The 22,339-nt window shown below is 41.1% G+C and overlaps 1 long non-coding RNA gene across 2 annotated transcripts in view; it reads right to left on the bottom strand.

Moving 5' to 3' along the window:
- LOC115846804 (uncharacterized) overlaps window positions 1-22,339 on the bottom strand; it is a 119,789-nt gene that overhangs the window by 94,398 nt on the left and 3,052 nt on the right. For both annotated transcript variants that reach the window (XR_009559124.1, XR_009559123.1), the window contains exon 2: window positions 5,450-5,564. This is a non-coding gene — a long non-coding RNA (uncharacterized lncRNA). The remainder of the gene's footprint in view (window positions 1-5,449; window positions 5,565-22,339) is intronic.

The following is a 22,339-nucleotide window of genomic DNA, read 5'->3' on the forward strand; positions in this document are numbered from 1 at the left end:
GTGCTACAAGGTTTACAAGAAAAGAATAAAACAGCCTGTCAAGGACCCTTGGCTCTCAAGTATTTTATGTCACAATAATATAAAAATACACAATTTGTTTTTTTTTAAATCAGCTTATGCACTGTTTCTTTAGGACTCAGCTTCCCCTATATACAACTGTACCTTTGTACAATTGAGGTACAATTGTATGTCAGAGGAATTCTGTGGAAATGAACAATTTAAAAAAAGTTCCGGCCTTAAGACTAGCTTGTCAAATGTTGGTAGAGCTTAAATAATGCTATTAAAAACATTAAACATGGTGTTCTAGCTGAGAGCCAAAACAAAGGAACAGAATTCATTTATGGGCTTCTCTGCCAGGGGTATATATACACACTGTCATTTGCTGATCTGATTCTCTCTTCGGCTTGAAATGTTTTCCCAAAGCTCATGTTGAGAAATCCACCAAGAGAGAAGAGCGTTCTCTCCCTACGGAACTCAATCTGGATTCAAGAGCAGATGAATAACACTAGTTCCTCTCAAAAAGGCCCTTATTACTGATAGGATTCTTTTTTTCACCCCCTCTCCCTTCCTGCACTCACCAAAAGGCTCTATAGAAAGTCTCCATAATTTGCTCCTTTGTATTTCTCATTAGGGCCTGAGAGGAACCCTATTGAGCTTCCCTGACATTATCTCAGTCCACCTGATGCCTGTATGTTTCGAAATGTCATATTGCTTGAGAGATAATACCAGCCCTGATTGTGTCAGTCACAGAGCTGGGCATGGAATAAGTAAGTGAAAAGAGACTACAAGAAAGTCAAGGTCGTTCACACACGTTGAAGAAACTGGGCCCTTCCTATGCTCCAGGAAGTTTGGGAGCCAAACTGGTGTTACCAACGCAATCTCAGGGTGACCTCAACATATGCAGTTGGCGATGGGTTTCTGGGCCCTGGTAAGAAGTGGGTTTGAGCCCCTCCGCCATGAAGAGGAGGAATCAGGGGCAATGAAACCTCGTAACTATGACAACCACAGACAGCAAAAGAGAGAGGTGAGCTGGATCCGTCAAGGTTGACACTACGCAGGCGAGGCTGGTCGGCATCCAGTGGAACGGTTTCCACAGCTTCATGTGGTTTGAAGACTGCAGGTGGCTCCCACGTGCCCAGGCAGCTCCCACGTGCCCTGGTGCAGGTACCCCCGCAACTGTGGGCGCTGCCAGAAAGTACGGGCACTCGTTTCTGCTCGTTGCTGACGTCTCCCTCCCGCAGCAAGCATCCCACCCATGGCTCGTGTCCCGTGAATGAGAGCAGAGCATCGCACCCACCTCCAGCCTCCCAGCTGGAACACACCGCTGCATTGTCCTCCTTGGTGCTGTGGAGTGGGCAGCACTGGGCAAGGCCGGCCAAGCATCTAAGATCCCAGGACACTAAGAACGTGGAGGGTCGGCAAACCACTCCTGCTCCCTCATTTACTCTGCCTCCCCCCAGTCTGGGGGTCTCGCATCTCCTTGGCTCAGGGATTCCTGGGAGAAATATACACGATTGACCTGGGGTCTCAGAGATAATTTAATCTCAAATTTCTAATCTCAAAAGTCTATGGGGACCAGGTGAGAACATAAACGTGTGTTTCCGACAGTAAGGAGTCATGGGGCAGGGTCTGAAATGGCCATCTCTTAAAGGAATTCACCCCCTCACCCTGAAAAACCAAATCAAAACAAAATGAAACAGGAAGCCTAAACAAAACACATCTGTGGGCACCAAGTGTCCCTCAGGCCACCAAAATGCAATTCCTGATCTGGTCTACACCCTCATTTTATAGATGGAGAGACTGAGTCCCGGGGGAAATGTTGCTTGTTTCTGGGACAGGACTAGAAGCCCTGGTTGGCAACCCCACAAAGCCTACCTCATTATTTGTTGGGGGCAGGCAGGGGATACCGCGAGATTTCTAAGTCCCAAACCTTCAGATGTGTTAACACCGAGCCCACCTTTTCCAGGGCTCCCTGGGAAAGGCTGAGTCGCCCATCATGGGAAGGGCTCAAATACAGGTTGGATGGCCTTTGTGGCTCAGTTCCTCCATCTGTAACCTGGAGATGAAGCTTCCCTATTTGTCTACTTTATGTCATGAGACGTATCTTAACGAGGTCTTAAGGGGGATAGGGCTCTACAGATGAGGCCGTTGTGTGGATGAAATAAGCTACTTATGGAAAGCCCTGGGAACAGTGCCTGACACAGAGTTAAGCGCTCATTACATATTAGTTTTCACTGTAGTGTTGTTGTGTTAATATTATTGTTTGATGCGGTCTAAAACACTATTGGTAAAATGAAAACATTACCCAGAAGCCTAACTAATAGCAAATGATTCAAAACAAGCTTAGTATGTGATCCACACAGCATACCAAGAAAAATTACATGGAGAGAAATTACACAGCACAGCCAGGAAAACAGAATAATGAAAACCAAGCAGTAATGCTATCCAGGGTAAACCTATTCACCAGCCAGGAAGATAAGAATTGAGCAAATTTGTTCCCAAGAAAGATATGGCAGAGAGCTTTCTCTGAAAAAGAAAAATTGAACAATCTGCATTCTAAGACCTCTTAGGAAAGAAAATTTCCTTTAGTAAATACTTCATATTCAAAATGATCATGAGCCACAAAAGGCATTTTTCCTCAAGTGAACTGAGGGGCATTTTTCCTCAAGTGAACTGAGATACAAAGTTTCTCGTAAATTAAAAATTTTCCAAAAACAAAAACAAAAATGTGGAGCAAGTTCATTGTAAGCTATTAAAATCAACATACTTTTTTAGCTCTCTGAAGCTTTTTGTCTGAGGTTGGGTTTCTGCTGCAGGAAGTTTACCGGGCAGTGTGAACTTCTGTACCTTTGGGTTGTTTCTTCCACATCTGCCGTAGCAGTTTGGCTATTCCTACTTTGCTGAATGCGCACCCTTGCTTTCCTCTAAGCTTCCAAGATCTGCCCTACTAGCATGTTGGCAGCTTCTCCAGGGGTCCTTGTCAGGGTGTCAAGCACAGTGGATTCTGTAGGAGAAGTGCTTTCACACCAACAGACTCTCCCTCGTCCACTCTTATGCCCCCTCTCTGTGTCAGCTCCCTCAGGATCCAGTCCCATCGTTCTTTCCTCCTGGGGACAATCACCTTCATCCCTTAGCACGCCCTGTACTTCCACAGCTGGGTTGTGTTAGGACATGGCCCCTGATGTTGGTCTGGTGCCAGGAGGGGAGGTGGGGGCATATCCTGAGGGGGATACACATTGCCTTGAAAGGCTGAGCCTTCTGCATGGTCTCCCAGCTGGCCTCTAAGCAAAGGGGTAGGCCACAGCTGCAGCGTCAGGGGGTTTCGAGGGGTCTGGGGCTTCAAGACTTTCAACTGCATCTGCCCAGATGACCCCATCTCAGTCCTCAGGGTCCCACTCCTTCTAGCTCAGGTCTTGAGTTGACACAGAGGATTTGCTGGGGCTGAGAATTCACTCTGCTCTGAAGCATTGGGGCTACTCCCACAGTGAAGTCCTGGGCCTGACTTTTCCTGCCTCTGGATGCAGAAGATAAGAGTCTCTTTATAAACTGTTTTGAAGGCACTCTGAATTTCACACTTTGCTTTTTATAGTCTTTCTCCTAGGCATCAGTGGCACTCATTAAAAAGCATCTCATTTCATTGGGATCATTCATTTCATTATAATGTAATATTACCTCATGCCCTTGACCTCTCAAAAGCTGAGCTATTGGCCCTGCCAGGACACCCCACCCCACCCCAGCCCCATTCACCAGGGACAAGCTTTCGCAGCTGCCCCACCACAGCACACCAGGGCCATCAGAGCACCACGCCGCCAGCGACACAGCCTCAGGCCAGCCAACTGGTGGGGGACTGTGGGCCAAGGTCCAATTTTAGAGTCTTCTTCCCTGGACCACTCCTGATCCCAGCTGTTCCCCGGGAAACAGGCTCTGAGACTCAGACGTCCAGGCAAGAAGTTTCCTGGGGAGCCCTAGGGCCCAACGCCATGCGGAAGGAAGGATGAGGACTCTGAACAGGGATGTGGCTGCAACAAAGGCCTTAGCGGATTCCACAGGCGCTCTGGAGCTGGGACGGCCCTTCAGAGTCATCCTGCCTTGAGGTGACAGGGCCTGAGCCTTGATACTGTCCCGTCAATCAGTCGTTTGATGTGGCTGCCCTGGGGAGCAGTGTGACTTTGGGTGAGACATCTCTCTTTAACTAAGGATGGTTCCCAGACAGGGACTTGGCTGAGGGCTAAGGACGGCCACCTCCCCAAGGAGCTGAGTGACGAGTTGGCCCTTGGGGGACCCCTAGAGGCGCACACATGTGGCACCGCCTTCATTTGTTAATGCAGACGGCCCCTCATGACCTCCCTCCACCCAGGCGGCTCCCTCCTCGCTGCAGCCAGTGACCTTTCCAAAATGCAGATTTGATCCCAAGATTGCCGTCCTGCCTAAAACCATTTCACGGCCTCCCAGTGCCCTCAAAATACAGTCCAGCGAGAGAGAGGCATGGACATATATACACTACCAAACGTAAGGTAGATAGCTAGTGGGAAGCAGCCGCATAGCACAGGGAGATCAGGTCGGTGTTTTGTGACCGCCTGGAGGGGTGGGATAGGGAGGGTGGGAGATGCAAGAAGGAGGAGATGTGGGAACATATGTATGTGTATAACTGATTCACTTTGTTATAAAGCAGAAACTAACACACCATTGTAAAGCAATTATACCCCAATAAAGATGTAAAAAAATATATATATACAGTCCAGTTGCCTTAACAGGGCTCATAAGACTGCATGATCTGACTTCTGCATGATCTGACTTCTGCCTCATCTTTGGACATGTCCCTTGAATGTTCTGTTTCTGACCTTAGGAAGGTCTTTTAATGTCATGGCTGCACCAGGCCTGTGCATGTGTGTGTGTGTGTGTGTGCGTGTGTGTGTGTGTGTGTGTAAAATACCCTTTCTGCCCTCACCTCCTCCCTCCTCATAACACCTCCCTCAAGCACCTTTTACCTGCTAACACTTTCTCTCCACTCTCTACTTCTCACCCTCTCTAGAAGTCTTCCCTGATGGCCCCGTGTAAGCTGCGTGTTCCCCTTCTGTGCCTCTCATCCTCCTGCCTTTGTCCATCAACCACGCTGTTCATACACTGCTCTAATTGTTTGCTGCGCGGCCTCCCTGGGAGGACCATGATCGTCACTGTCATATCTATCACTGTATTTCCAGCTCCTCACGGGGTGCCCTGCTCAGTCTCCTAAGTGAAGGAGTGAACGTATATGTGAATATACGTTCAGTGGAGAAAGAAAAGACACATATAAACTACTGCAGGCAATCACACTGTTGGTCAAACAGGCTTAGAGAGAGAGTGGGACTGGTTCTCAGTGCAGATTCTCTCTGAGCTCAAAGGAGAGCGGTATCTGTCAAGCACGGGAGGAAGGCGAACTCACCCAGCAGAAATGGGATTCAACACTGACCTTTACAGAAGTGCTCAGCGCCACTCTGGATGCGGGAACTCAGGGCAGAAAGGCCACAGATCTGGAGGGAATCTCAAAGAAGGCCAACCAAACAGTCAGGGAGTTGATGTGATTCCTGCAGAAAGAGAGACTGAACAAGTTAGGAACCTGGCTTAGAAGGTTTAGGCCAAAGGGCAGGTGGAAGTCTCTGAAATAATGCAGGATGTGTGCACAGACCGAGGCATGGAGGCTGCAACACTGGAATCAGAGGTGTCCCCGAGGCCTAGATGACATGAACGTAAGGACATAGGAAACACTTTACAAGGCAGGAAGCAGGCATGTGGACAAAGGCAAAAATGAGCACATCCATCACTTTGAGAGGACCTGGGTAGTCACATCACCTCCTCGCCTCATCAACAAAGGTGGGGGGGGGGCACTAAACATAGGGATCACATTTTTCTGGCTGGAGTTGCTCCTCAGAATAGCCCCACACAGCCTCAGAGGCATCCAGAGTAGGTATCTAAGTGGCGTTAGCATGCTAACAGGTCCTTCAGTTACTGAAAGGACATAAATAATTTGGCAAAATACCTTGGCCTTTAGTAAAAAAAATAAAGAAACTCAAGGTGGGGTCTTTGAGAGAGCTGAACCCCTGTAATGTGATCTAACCTCTCTGGACAGCCAACTATTATCTTGAAGAAAAAAATCGATTCCTCTGTGCCCCAGTTTCCTTCCCTGTAAAACTGGATTGTTATAAGGATTAAATAACTTTTATGTGAAGTGCTTAGAACCATACTTGGCACACAGTAAGTACTCAATAAATATATGCTATTATTCATATTATTTTAGAAGCAGCAGTATGGCATTGTGGAAAAGGCATGCCATTTCTAGAAATGTGGCTTCTAATGCTGGCTCCACAACTTACTAATTATGGGATCTTGTACAGCCATTTACAAACTCTTTGGCTTCCTCATCTCTAAGAAAGAAAGTACCCCCATGCAGGGTTGTTATGGGTATCAAATGGCAAAACAGCTAAGAAAATTCTGCATATGTTTTAAAGTGCTGTGAGTTAGAAGAGGGGTATGTGTGTGTGTGCGCGCACGTGCGTGCATGTGCGTGCGTGTTCCTTTCAGCAGTTTTTGTTGTGTGTCTGTGTCTTTTAAGAATGATAACTTGAGACTGGGAGTGATGCCTGGTGGGTGTTTTATGGGGGGGGGATAAGTAGGTAGAGATGCCAAACTGACGTGGACAAACCCATGCACAGATCCCTGGAGGCAGCCTTTCCACCTCCCTCTATGGCGTAAGGGTGTAGAAATCCATTGAAAGAGCAGGGATATCACCTCTCTTGTCTGTGGCCATTCCCAGCCTCTCAGGCCCTGACCCCATGGAGGACAACAGCTATGCCCTGCTATGGCCATCTCAGAATGTGCCTCTGGTCTGGCGGAGGTGGAATCCTCTTCTTACACCAGGGTGCCAGATACTAAGCCAATAGAAAACCACATGCTTCGATGTGCTCACTCTTATTTGGGGTGTTTTTGTTATGTCTTGACAACAGACTTTCGGATCTGAATTGCTTCCACGACATTAACCGGGTATTTGGTTCGCGATGTTTACAGTGTTGCAACGCAGTAATGGACAACCTCCAAAGCCATGAATTGCCATGAATGTATGGAATCCTCTTCTGAACCCATGTCCACTCTCTGCCCTTCTCTTACTATATTTGCCTGGTATCCCCTATAAACTGTGAACTTGAATCTTTCCAGATACTCTTAAATATGTTAACAATGAGAAGGAGATAAGAGAAGGCTTTCAAACCTTGAAGCTGTGTTTCAGATATAGTTACAGATAGAGATGTAAGCCATTAGGCCTTTTCCCAAAAGGCCATGTGTAGAATGAAAAATCCATCTCACTACGGATGAAAGAAAAATAAGAAATAGGATTCTTTTTTGACAGAGTATTGGTATAGTAAAGGGCAAACTGAACGCTGAACATGTACAAGTCCTTGGCATTTATGAGCCACGTTTTGGTCGATGATATCACTTTATTAGACCTCTTCATTTTTGTTGCTACCACTACTACTACTAGTACTAGTATTACTAGTCTAGTATTACTACTACTATTACTACTAATAATAATAATAATTAGTGAGTGGTGCTCTTTACCAGGTACCATGCCCTCCACTTAATAAACAGAGAGTATTTCGTCTAATCCTCAAAACAACCCGATGAGAAGATATTAATTAGTTCCATCTTACAGGAGAGGAAATTAAATCTAAGCAGTTAGGTACTTGGCTCCAAGTTACAGACTGGTAGTGATGCAGCCAGGGTTTGAACACAGGTTGCTTAATCTGAAGCCTGAATTCTTCAACTCTATACAAAGCCACTGCTGGCTGTGGGCTTTCTTTTTCAGCATCACATTCACAATTTAACACAGTTATTCTTCACATTATGAGAAACACTGGCTACATGAAGACAGAAAACAACAGAATCCCCTGCAAAGTGGATGTGAGGCCAGCTTCACTGTGAGCTTAATTCACGCTCTTGCCTTAACAAAATGCATAGTGTTATTGACTTTCAGAATAAAGTGTGTGTATTCCTCATTCACTTGGGTATTAGCCAATGGATTTCAACCATTCTTTAGTCTATCCTTATGCTAGGTGGATTTCTAGGCTGGTAACAATTTTTTTTCTCAGAATTTTGAAGGCATTGCTCCACTGCCTTGTAGAGAACGGCCACCTGGTTGTTCAGGGTGGGGAAGGGAATCTGAGTACCCAGAGCTTCTTGTGCAGACTTGCGGCCAGGCTTCCAGTTTCTAGCATCACCTTCACACCCACGTGCAGAAGTACCTGGGCCCCCAGTTCCGCAGCCTGAGGTTTTGTACTGGAAGGCAGCCAAGTCTGGGGCCTTTCTCCAATGTCTAGTTTTCACTTCTCTGGTTTCCTAAGACAGTTGCAGCTCCCCCATCTGCTTTCCAGTCCCGAGATTTTATTGTTCTCGTCTCTTTTGCTGTTCTCTTATCCTTGCAGCTCATGTCCTTTTTAGTCCCTCTGCTGCCATTTTAAGTGAGGTTGCAGGAGGATATTTAATCCACCAGGTTTTACTGAACTCTCATGATGTAGATTAAGTGAATAAAGCACACGACAGGAAAAAAAAACAAGGATGTCTATTTTCTGTATACGACAAAGAAAGAAAAAAGAACAAAACCATGATGTATGAATTCATCTATTTGTACATGCTTGCATGTGTATTTTAATACACAGTATGGAAGGATGTACTCCCCACCATTGACACTAATTACTACTTATATCAGGGGAATTGTGTTAGAGAGGAGGGGGAGGGGGAACACTATTATTTTATAATTTACTTACCCCTGAGTTGTCTGAATTATTACAAAGAGCAAGTATTACTTGGGAAGTTTTTAAAATATTGAAAATATATTTGCTTCACACAAACTGACTTTTTATTCACAGTGACCTGTGTGATCCACCCAGGGGATGGTGGGCATGGGTTTCAGGGAAGAAATAGACCTAACTCCCAGATGTAGTCTCAGATTCAGGCTGGATGTACACAAAGCCAGCAAGATCCAAATACTCAAGTACCTGAGGTTTGGACTGTGGCCTGTTTTTAACCTGATATTTGATGGTATATAAATGTAGGGTTCTCAGCCCTGACTGCACATTACACTTGCCTGGAATGTGTAAGAATATGAGCAGCAGAAACAATGACAAAATCCCTCACTGCCCCACCCTCAGACTAATTAAATCCCCAGGTGATTCTAATGTACAGGCAGGGTTGAGACTCATTTATGCAGATATGATTTTAATCCATTTAAAAAATCAGTTAAACCAGCTCTCTGATGTCACTCAGATCTTAAAAACAGGTTGAGTTACTAAACGTTTAAAATTCTTCAACTTTCTGACATCATATAGCACAATATCATGGAAGTTTTTAGTTTGTGCCTTAAAATATGACCTTTGCTAGAACCCCAGTGATCAACTTAACAGTATGCCTCACACCATTTCCAAGCTGGATGCTCTCTCATGGGCCTTAGCGATAATACAACTCTTCATTTTACAGATGAGGGAATGTCACCCAGAGGTATTCTTTCACAGATTTACTGTATTGGGGTGGGTAGGGAGGGAAGAGAGAGAGGCAAAAAGAATGTGTGTATGTAAGAATGTGTTGGGGGCAGAGAGGGAGGGAGAAAGAGAAGGAAGGAGGGAAAGTGAATGGTATAAAAGATTCATATTAGTTTCACAATTTTATGTAACTGTTTTTTTCTGTATTATGTCAGGAGGTTCTCTAAGGATCGGTTTTACTAACCTTGAAAAAAATCAGTCAAGGTCCAAATGAATTGCTCATCTCTTGCTTCCTTGTGGATTTGTACTAACTCAAGTCCTGGCCTTGGCCTCTTGCAGAAAGCAAAGAATAATTTTTTAAAAAAATTTCTATATCTTTACCCAATGTGCTTCTCTAAGAGGTGGTGTTTTCTTCTTTGTGGCTTTACTGAGAGTATTTTGTTTCAGAGAGTAAACCTCTTGACTTAACCTGCAATGTCCCAGAACAAATGGTGTGCTGTGTGAACAGGCTGCCAGCTTATATCTGAGAACCATGGAAGGCTTGACTATTGTGTTTTCCTTATTGAGGTCGAAGTGAGTAATAAGACAAGGTGATTCACAGCAGGAAATAGGTTACTCATGTCATAAGACAGGACTATTAGTTCAGGAGGGAGGAAGGAAAGTAACGTTCATTGGATGAAAATTTATTCTTTGGTTTTCCTCCATTAAAATCACATTACATTTCCATGCTAGGCCATTACAAATGTCATATCATGTGATATGTTATCTCAAATGCACATTTATGGCTTCTCAGGTGTATCTGTTAACCTTTATGTACAGTTATATTGCATTATTTAGATTTACATACTCCCATATGCATAAAAGTGTGATCTCATGCACATGATCTCATGTTTATTCATGTTACATCAGATGTACACGTGATCATTGGCTTATGCTCTTTCTCCCATTTTTTATTATGCTTTACTGAGGTATAACTGACATGAAATAAACTTCACATATTTAAAGCGTGCAAATTGGTTAAGTTTTTACATATGTATACACCCATGAAACCATCACCACAATTGGGATAATGAATATATCCATCATTTCCAGAAGTCTCCTTTTGGCCATGTGTAATCCCTCCCAGCCCCTTTCCAGTACCCTATTCCCCTTGCTTATCTGCTTTAATTTTGCACATTGTAGAATTTTATATAAATGGAATCATGAGTATTACTCTTCTTTCTCTGGCTCCTTTCAGTCAGCATAATTATTCTGAGATTCACCCATACTGTTGCATATACTGATAGTTCATTCCATCTTATTGCTGAGTATTTACCACAAGCTACTTATCCATCCATTTATTGATCAACATTTGGATTGTTTCCACTTTCTGGCTATTGAAAATTAAGCTGCTATAAACATTCATGTACAAGTTTTTGTATTAACATAGCTTTAATGTCTCTTTGGTAAATTCCTTGCAGTAGAATGGCTGGATCACATGTTCAGCAAATGTTTACCTTTTTAGGAAACAAACTTTTCCACAGAGGTGGAGGTACCATTTTATACTCTACAGAGGCGTATGAGAGTTCAGGCTGCTCCACATCTTTGCCAATACTAGGTGGGGTGAGTCTTTTTTTATTTTAGACATTCTAGTGGGTGTGTAGTGGGATCTCATGGTTTAAACGTGCATTTCCTCAATGACTGATGGATGTTGCACATCTTTTCATATGTTTATTAGTCATCTATATATCTTTGGTGAAGCTTCTGTTTAAATCTTTCACCACTTATTCATTGGGTTGTTTCTTAAAATTAAGTTTTAACACTTCTTTACATATTCTGATACAAGTGGTTGGTCAGATCTATAATGTGAAAATATTTTCTCCATATGGCTTAAAAAATTCATTAAGTAGTGCCTTTAAAAGAGCAAAAGTTCTTAAATTTGTGTGAAATCTAATGTATTACTCTTAAAAAATGGATTGTGCTGTTGGTGTTGTATCTAAGCAATCTTTGCCTAACCCAAGGTCACAAAGATTTTTCTATGTTTCTTCTAGAAGTTTTTATAGCTTTAGGCTTTATATTTAGATTTATAATCCATTTTTAATATTATGTGGGATATGGACCAAAGTTTTTTTTTTTGTTTTTTGTTTTTTGCATGGAAATCAAAAGAATTTTTTTTTAAAACCTTTCCTTTCTCCACTGGACTTTCCACCTTTGTCAAAAAATCAATTGACTACTGGGACTTCCCTGGTGGCACAGTGGTTAGGAATCCATCTGCCAATGCAGGGTACACAGGTTCAATCCCTGATCTGGGAAGATCCCATGCCTTGGAGCAACTAGGCCAGTGGGCTGCAACTACTGAGCCTGCGCTCTACAGCCTGTGAGCCACAACTACTGAGACCATGTGCCACAACAACTAAAGCCCTTGCGCCTAGAGTCTGTGCTCCGGCAACAAGAGAAGCCACCACAATGAGAGGCCCATGCACCGCACTGAAGGGTAGCCCGCACTCGCCACAACTAGAGAAAGCCTGTGCCCAGCAACAAAGACCCAACACAACCAAAAATAAATAAATTAATTAATTAATTTTAAAAAATCAATTGACGGGCTTCCCTGGTGGCGCAGTGGTTGAGAGTCCGCCTGCCGATGCAGGGGACACGGGTTCGTGCCCTGGTCCGGGAAGATCCCACATGCCACGGAGCGGCTGGGCCCATGAGCCATGGCCGCTGAGCCTGCACGTCTGGAGCCTGTGCTCCACAACGGGAGAGGCCACAACAGTGAGAGGCCCGCGTACCGCAAAAAAAAAAAAAAAAAATCAATTGACTATATATGTGGGGTCTACTTCTGGACTCTCTATTCCGTTCCACTGATCTATTTACCTAGCACTACTCCAAAACCACATTATCCTGATTGCTTGCAGCTTTAAAATAAGAACTTAGGTAATGTAATTCCTCTAACTTTGTTCTTTTTTTCTAAAGTGTTTTGGCTGTTATAGGTCCTTTGAATCTCATATGAATTTTCGAAGTATTGATAAATTACCGGTTTATACAAAATATCTTGTTAGAATTTTGATTAGGATTGCACTGAATCTACAGGTCAAACCTGGGAGAACTGACATCTTAACAATGGTGAGTCTCCTAGTCCACAAACATGGCATATTTCTCCATTTACTTAGGTCTTCTTTAATTTTTTCTCAGCAATATTTTGTAGTTTTTAGTGTACTAGTCTTGTACATCTTTTGGTAGATATTTCTAAATGTTCCATATTTTTGGTGCTCTTATAAATTTAAAAATTTTAATTCCTAATTGCTGCTAGTATACAGAAATACTACAGATTGGTATATGTTGATCTTGAATCCTAAAATCTTCTTAAACTCACTTATTAGTTCTAACAGCTTTTTTGTAGATTCCATAGGATTTTCTCCACAGACAATCAGGTAGTCTATGTAGTTACCGTTTCTGGTGTCCATTATTCCTTCATTTATATCCATATATCCACCTGGTATAATTTTTCTTATGCCTAAAGATTTCCTTTAATATTTCTTATACTGAGGTCCACTGGTGATAATTATTTGTGGCTCTGAATATCTGAAAAAGTCTACATTTTTCTTTAATTTTTGAAAGATATCTTCATTGGGTTATAGAATTCTAGACTGACAGATTTTCTATCAGTTATTTAAAGATGTTCTAGATATTTTAAAGATTTTCCTCTTTATCACTGGTTTTAAGAAATTTGATTATGATGTGTCTTGGTGTAATTTTATTCATGTTTATTGTGCCTGGGATTCTTAGCTTCTTGGATCTATGAGTTTATAGTTTTCATCAGTTTTGGAAACTTTTAGGGTATTATGTCATCAAACATTTTTTTCTGCCCCCTTTCTTTCTCCTCTCCTTCAGGGACTCCAATGACCTCACTGGCTTATTTTAGATTACCCAAAAGATAAACAACTGTGGTCCACAGATAAGACATAGTGAAGGCAATACAATTGGTCTTCGATACATCCTTGCAGAAGAGACGGAGAGAGAAATAATCAAGATGAGGTGGGGAACATGCTGGATGAAAAGTCAGAAGTTCCTTGTTCAAACTGCACCAAAATTAACTATATTGCTTCAGGTTAGACCCTTTATCTTTCTGGATTTCAATATTCTCAACCCTGAAATCTGGGAGTTGTTCTAAATGACACCCAAGGTTCCCTCCAACTTATACCTTTTTTGATTCTGGGTAAATTTTGAGGAGAGGAAAGGGAGGAAAAGGACTGCAATCTCATATCTTCATCCATTCATCTTCTCCCCTATTAGTGTAACTAGTTTGAACAATCTGAGCTCAACAGAATTAGGGAACTAGGGTATTTGGACCACTCGTCTCACTGAAAACAACTAAAAGCAGTTTTAAAAAATTCCTTTGGTAGGGAGGGATATATTAGGAGTTTGAGATTAACAAATACACATTACTATATATAAAATAGATAAACATGGGGAACAATATTCAGTATCTTGTAATAACCTATAATGGAAAAGAGTCTGAAGTTTTTATATATATATATATTTATACTTTATATTGATATATATATATAACTAATATATATTATATATAATATAATACATATATTAAACTAAATCACTTTGCTGTACACTGGAATCTAACACAACATTGTAAACCGCTATACTTCAATTTTTAAAAAATTCCTTTAAAACATTAAAGAGCCTGACAAGATAGTATGAAATTACTAGGGAAATCAGAAACTTAAGAGAAATATGCAGAATACTGAGGCCATACTTGCCCATCCAGGGAACTGATTTATTATTGCCCTAAGTCCCTAAAGATAGGGGTGTTCCAGTGACTGGTAATTTGATGACATAATTTACCTTCACCCAATTTATGGCATAGTGACCGAAAGAACAGGATCCATTTCCACAATGAATCCCTTATTTAGAATTAGTCATGTTCACACTGATGAAAGAAATTAAAGATGATACAAATAGATGGAGAGATATACCACGTTCTTGGATTGGAAGAATCAACATTGTGAAAATGACTCTACTACCCAAAGCAATCTACAGATTCAATGCAATCCCTATCAAACTACCACAGGTATTTTTCACAGAACTAGAACAAAAAATTTCACAATTTGTATGGAAACACAAAAGACCCTGAATAGCCAAAGCAATCTTGAGAACGAAAAACGGAGCTGGAGGAATCAGGCTCCCTGACTTCAGACTATACTACAAAGCTACAGTAATCAAGACAGTATGGTACTGGCACAAAAACAGAAATATAGATCAATGGAACAGGATAGAAAGCCCAGAGATAAACCCACACACATATGGTCACCTTATCTTTGATAAAGGAGGCAGGAATGTACAGTGGAGAAAGGACAGCCTCTTCAATAAGTGGTGCTGGGAAAACTGGACAGGTACGTGTACAAGTATGAGATTAGATCACTCCCTAACACCATATACAAAAATAAGCTCAAAATGGATTAAAGACCTAAATGTAAGGCCATAAACTATCAAACTCTTAGAGGAAAACATAGGCAGAACACTCTGTGACATAAATCACAGCAAGATCCTTTTTGACCCACCTCCTAGAGAAATGGAAATAAAAACAAAAATAAATAAATGGGACCTAATGAAACTTCAAAGCTTTTGTACAGCAAAGGAAACCAAAAACAAGACCAAAAGACAACCCTCAGAATGGGAGAAAATATTTGCAAATGAAGCAACTGAAAAAGGATTAATCTCCAAAATTTATAAGCAGCTCAAGCAGCTCAATAACAAAAAAACAAACAACCCAATCCAAAAATGGGCAGAAGACCTAAATAGACATTTCTCCAAAGAAGATATACAGACTGCCAACAAACACATGAAAGAATGCTCAACATCATTAATCATTAGAGAAATGCAAATCAAAGCTACAATGAGATATCATCTCACACCAGTCAGAATGGCCATCATCAAAAAATCTAGAAACAATAAATGCTGGAGAGGGTGTGGAGAAAAGGGAACCCTCTTGCACTGTTGGTGGGAATGTAAATTGGTACAGCCACTGTGGAGAACAGTATGGAGGTTCCTTAAAAAACTAAAAATAGAACTACCATATGACCCAGCAATCCCACTACTGGGCATATACCCTGAGAAAAATATGATTCAAAAAGAGTCATGTACCAAAATGTTCATTGCAGCTCTATTTACAATAGCCCGGAGATGGAAACAACCTAAATGCCCATCATCGGATGAATGGATAAAGAAGATGTGGCACATATATACAATGGAATATTACTCAGCCATAAAAAGAAACAAAATTGAGCTATTTGTAATGAGGTGGATGGACCTAGAGTCTGTCATACAGAGTGAAGTAAGTCAGAAAGAGAAAGATAAATACCGTATGCTAACACATATATATGGAATTTAAGGAAAAAAATGTCATGAAGAGCCTAGGGGTAAGACAGGAATAAAGACACAGACCTACTAGATAATGGACTTGAGGATATGGGGAGGGGGAAGGGTAAGCTGTGACAAAGCGAGAAGGAGGCATGGACATATATACACTCCCAAACGTAAGGTAGATAGCTAGTAGGAAGCAGCCGCATAGCACAAGGAGATCAGCTCGGTGCTTTGTGACCGCCTGGAGGGGTGGGATAGGGAGGGTGGGAGGGAGGGAGACGCAAGAGGGAAGAGATATGGGAACATATGTATATATACAACTGATTCACTTTGTTATAAAGCAGAAACTAACACACCATTGTAAAGCAATTATACTCCAATAAAGACGTAAAAAAAAAAGAATAAAAAAAGAATTAGTCATGTTCAAAGATTACGATGTTCAGTCTGGAATAAAAACTGGCATTATGTAAGAGGGCACTGGTTGAGCTTTTAGATCATTAAACTACTTGACATTACCTCCAAGTTCTTATTTTACAGCCAGAAATTTTTAAACCATATTCCCCAGTCCTTCTACAGGTACTAGAAAAGACGTGAAATTTCACTGGTCAGGCTCTCCCCCTCATTCTGCTGCTTACTTTCCTGGTTGCTTTTCATTTCTTTCACCAGTAAGCATGTTGTGAAACTGCGTTTCAATATCATTCTTTTCCAATCTGTCAGCTCAGATACTGATCACAAAACAGGTCAATGCGCTAGCTCTTAACAAAGCCATTTCTGTTTCAGATTTGTCAAAATAGGCTTCTAAAGGCATGTGCTTATAATGATCATTGATGATTCAACAAAACTTTAGGGGGGTCACTTTTAATTTGGGCTAAGAGGACAAACAATCCTTTTGTATCTCGGCTATCAATGTTGGTGCATGGGGTTAGGAGGATCATAGAAATAACTCCTGTTCAGCTCAAGTCAACCCACAGATTGTGCTTAAGGTAAACATTATAGCTCTAGAATAATGGCAACCAGGGTACAAGCAATACTGGAGGTAAGTGAATGCTCTCATCCTTTTGCTTTGTATTTGCAAAATTCCATTTGCAATGTCTATGTGTCTGTGTATCTTGGGTGGTGGCTGAGGTTCCATAAGGAGTGTTAATTGCAATCACGTAGAGAGAATAGCTGAGGCTTATTCCACTGGAAAAGGCTTTTCAGGCCTATTCTGGTTTTGAATCCTTCTCTCCAAAGGAGGCCCTTTCAAGGTTTTCATTCTCTGGGGTGAGGCCATTCCTCCATTCTCTAATTCCCTAGGAGGAAATCAAAATTAAGAGAGCTTCTATTGCTCTAGTTTTTCCTGGACTTACAAATCTCCACTGTAATTAAAACTGCAACACGGTAGTCTTGCCTAAAGATTTCAGAAGCAAATTAGGCCATCGGTAACCTTCTGTCTCAGGAAGTTAGGAGTCTTTTACTCTAAACTAGTATACTACCTATTCATGGAGATATTTGGTGAAGCATACAGACCCTCTACACAACAACACACCTTTCACAACAAATATTCATTGTGCACTTATGATGTACCAGGCACTATTCCAGTGCCAGAGACACAGAAGTAAACAAAAACAGTCTTTATCCTTTATCATTATCAATTGAGATAATATTTCCTGGCCAGTTTACTCTATAAGCAAAAACTTCAGCAAGATTTTAAGCATCATGAATTGCATTTACGTAGTATTTGAGGATTAATATTGATTTCAACTGCAAATCTCCCCACCCCACCACCCACCCCTGCCATAGCCCTCAGCAAAGTTCTTTATACTTCCTGGCCTAGGCTGTTTTCGAATCAGGACTCATGATACTGCTTATTTGTTTAAAAATAAAGATTAAACATCAAAACGTTAGCTGCAATTTCAAGTAACATACTAAATACATATTTATTTTGTTATGAGGTTTGGAAATTGAGAGAATTCTTTTTAGTGCCAATATGGCAAAGAAAAATATGAAATACAGTAAGAAGAATGAAGTCTAAGCTTTGACCTAAAATATCACACATTGACTCAGATTCTTCTGCTTTCACATGTCATGAGAGGTTTTTAGTCTTTTTTTTAATCATTAAATTGACCTTATCTGTCAAATCCAAAGACTCAAGGCTGCAGTACAGCATTATGCCTTTGTTCTCATAACCCTTTTACTACTTTATGTAGTTTTCAGGAAGCAAGACTTAAAAACCAATCATAACACAGTATCTCCTTCCACAAAAGATTTTTCCTTCATCCTAAGGGTTTTTAAATATTTCTTAATAAATCTCAGCTGGGATTCATTTGAGTTGGGGAGTGAAATAAAGATTGTTTAACTGGCTCTTGTTGAAGAGGAAAAAGAATTGCTTGGAGAATTCATTTATTTAGGTTGCTTAAGTTTCAGGGAAATGTCCTCTATCCCCTTCCACCCAGAAGGGTTGTTCATTAGCTGGACTGAATCACAGAGCAAAAGAAGAAAGAGTCTGGGTGGAATAAGCTGCCATCTCTGCAACAAAAGCGGCGATGTACATGAAGGGTTTAATTCGCTTCGTGTGGTCTAGGGCTGAGTGGAGATGGCAATGGGACATCTGGAACACACACGAGCATACTTTCCTGATGGAAGCTGTTAATAGTGCAATTCCTCTCTGATTAGCAATCTAAAATATGCAGTCTCTTTGCACCTTTTTTTCAGCGAAGGAAGAGGCTGTCCCAGGTATGAACATCAGGATTCTAGGGGGAATAACTGATTCAGCTGAGATGAAAGAGCCAATAAAAATTTTAGCACGAAGCTCAAGGATGTACTGAACCTAAAGTGTTGAGAATAAACGTCATTGCAGAACTTATTTTTTCTCTGACCCTCGAACTTCAATTGCTCTAAGGGCTCAGAACCTCTGACAGTGCTAGGATAGAGTTTCATTCTTTTGTAATTTCACATTAACCCCCAGAAGGAAAACAAGTCGCTAACCCTCCCCCCACCATTTCTGTGACACTTCCATCTGGGTATCCAGATGGGAGAATTTCAGAAAGTCTGGAATGTGTAGACATTTCAGACACAAAGTCTTTCTTTTGCTCAGTTAAAAACTGAACATTGTTACTACTCACACTTCGTTCATTCTTGAAAGCAGCTATTGTGGTCACCTGGCCAAAATAACGACCCTGTCTTTCCTTATGGATGCTAGGTGAGTGATAGCTACTGGAAATAAGATAAATTTGTCTTAAGGTATCCTTGGAAACAGAGAACAGACTTGGAACAGAGGACTAAAAGTCAGAGATTAATAACTACATCTCTTGTTTTCTTCCCCGTGGTTTTAACCTTCCCTTCTCTTGCCTGCTCCTTTAGATGCCCCACACCTCCTATCTTCTATGCCTTTCATTATCCTTTTCAAGGGCTAATTCTCAACTTCTCCCTGAAAATGTTCCCTGCCATTCTTACACAGTGACTTTCTTCCTGCAAAAACACAGATCATGTACTGAGCAAAATCGTCTTTGTTTCTCTTCCATAGCACTATTATTGTTGTGCACAAAGATATCCAACAAGGTATTTATTGAAAAGAGAGAGTACATCAGACCTAGATGTGGCCCTTAAGGAGCTCACAGTCCAGTAGAGAAGGTAATTATAATAGAGGCTGAAGTAGTAAGAGAAATAAAGAATGCAAAGACAAACTACTGTCCTTTATAATGTCACTTTAGACTGAGTGAAATCATGTAAACTTTGTGGAGAAGGAAACACGTATGGCAGAGCTGTGAAGGATGAATGAGTTTTATGGTTCCAGAATTGGTAGGAAGGTCAGTACAGATGTAGGAAACAACATGAACTCCAAATCTGAAGGATGGAAAGTGTGGGTCATGTGTGAAAAACAGTTTACCTTGACTGGAAGGAAGGGTAGATTAAGAGATGTAGCAGAAAATGGGGTTGAGGGACTTCCCTGGTGGCGCAGTGGTTAAGAATCTGCCTCCTAATGCAGGGGAAACAGGTTCGAGCCCTGATCCGGGAAGATCCCACATGCCACGGAGCAACTAAGCCCGTGCGCCACAGCTACTGAGCCCGCGTGCCTAGAGCCCGTGCTCCGCAACAAGGGAAGCCACCGCAATGAGAGGCCCGTGCACCGCAACAAAGAACCGCTAGCTGCAACTAGAGAAAGCCTGTGTGTGGCAACGAAGACCCAACGCAGCCAAAAATTAAAATTAATTAATTAATTTTTTAAAGTCTTATGAAGAAAAGTAGAGTTGAACAGTAGATTGGGAGGCAGATGATGGAGACTAAAGAGTTTACAAACATGCATAGGGAAATACTGAGTTTTCCGAGCAGAAGAGTTAAATGATTTAGAGTTGTGCTTCAGGAAAATGGATCTGGCAATAGAATGTAAGTTGAAAGGGAGGTGGCAGAGTTGCAGAGTTTAGTTAGGAGGTAATGGTATAGTTTAGAATAAAAGTAATGAGGTTGTATCAGTGAAGAGAGAGTTGACATATTGTAAAAATAGAATTAGAACTTAGAAACTGACTAGAATTTGAATGGATTTGGAGGGTGGAAGAGGAGACTACAGAGTTTTAAATTTGAATGACTTGGGAAACATTAATACATCAGAAATAGGGGATACAGGATGAAGAAAAGAGGAATGGGGAAGAGAACAATTCATTTAGTTGAGGACATATTGAGTTAGAAGTGTTGGTAGCATATCCTTGAGGTGTCCAGCATGCAATTGGTTTATCATATTCTGGAGCTCTGTATGGATCAGGGAAAGAGCCACTAACATAGAGATCAGAACTAAAAGCACAGTAGAGAGTATACTGAAGGGAGAGAATTATGACAGCTCAACTTTAGACACATGTGCAGGTAATGAAAGAAGATCAAGGAAAGAAAGAAAAAATTCTCCCAAAGCAAGAAGAAAATAAGAAGAATACAATATCATAGAAACAAATAATGGAAAGTTTTAATTTAAAAAGGACTTAGCCAACAATGTTGAATGCTTTAAGTTCCAGGAGAAATATATGAAAATGGTCATTGGATCTGGTATGGCAAATTATTAATTTTTAAGGAAGCTGTTTCTGAGGAAGCCAAGCATTTTAAAGGGTTAATGAGTAAGCTAGGGAGCAGTACAGAGAAAAGGGCTCTTGACTGGGAACCAGAGAACCTGAGTTCCAGCTTGGCCCTGCTGTTAAGTGTCCATATGACATTTTGACCTTTCTTAAACTATTTCCCAGTCTTCAAAATTCTATAAAATCTCCTTCAATCTCACTTTCAGAGATTGAAGCAAGCTACCTGTGTGCCTAAACCACACGAAGATATTGAGTTACAGATATATGTCAGTTTTACTGCTTGTAACTTGTGTAAAACTGAAGCGCTTTCTAAGTGTTTCCTAATATAGAGAAATTGAGACTACATTCTAAGAGTATTTCCTCCAAGAAAACCAAGTTGATGAGGTCCCTTCCTTCAGCTCATCCCATCCCCAGTCTACTATCCTTTACTTTTAAAAACTGAGCTAAGACATTATCCTCAGTTTATCCAGTATCTTGTTCTACTGCTTGAAATCAGAGAATGCCACCAAAAGCCCCTTTTTTGTTTGCTGAAATCAGTTGGGTAATATTAATAATCAATCCCCCCAAATCATGGTTTTCCAGCCACATGTGATCGTACACTAGTACAGGAACACTTCCTGAAACTCAATGTCTCATACCACATGCTTCCAAAATTAAACCAGAAATATGTTATTTGAGAAGAACCCAGATGCACTGAAGAGAGAACATTTGCTTTATTTAGTGGCCTTATATCTATTGGGATCCCTTGGCAATGCAAACTCAGAATCACTGAAATGTTAAGGACTATAAATCTTTTAGTTGGGTCCAGGCACACAGTCTAGAGATTTTAAGTTAGTGTAGATGTAAAACAGTTCATTTTGACTGAATTCTCTGATTAAAGTTAATAAATACAATGCTTTACCTTAAAAAAACAACACAAAGTAGGATAACATTCTCTTGCTGAGACACCAATAAATTTTCCTTAAGTTCTCATCCCTTCCTTTCCTCCAAAGAGGCTGACGTGTTCTTTCTCAAGAATCCTTTCTTGCCTATTTCATTTCAACTTGATGTCATAGAAAACAAGGGAAAATTTTTAAGTTTGTTTTTAAAAAATGTATATAATTCATCTCTGAATTCAGTGGTTAAAGAGGGAAGAAAAGGACAATTAGGACCTATTGTGCACCTGCTATATGCCAAACATGTTCACATACATTATCTCACTCAAGCCAGACAAAATTTTGTAGTAAATTTAGCTTTGAAGTTAGAGATGAGAAAACTGAGGCTCAGAGAGGTTAAGCTATCCTCTCAAGGTCAAATGGCAAGTTATAAAACTAGAATTGAAACAAGAGCTGTCTGACTCCAAAGCTCAAGCACTTTCTACTCTATCATGCAGTTCATTCTAGTGAAAAATCCACTCTTGAGGGGGTCTTAGTATTTTAAGCATAAAAGATTATTAGTTAG

The sequence above is a fragment of the Globicephala melas genome, chromosome 15, assembly GCF_963455315.2.
Source record: "Globicephala melas chromosome 15, mGloMel1.2, whole genome shotgun sequence".
NCBI lineage: Eukaryota > Metazoa > Chordata > Mammalia > Artiodactyla > Delphinidae > Globicephala > Globicephala melas.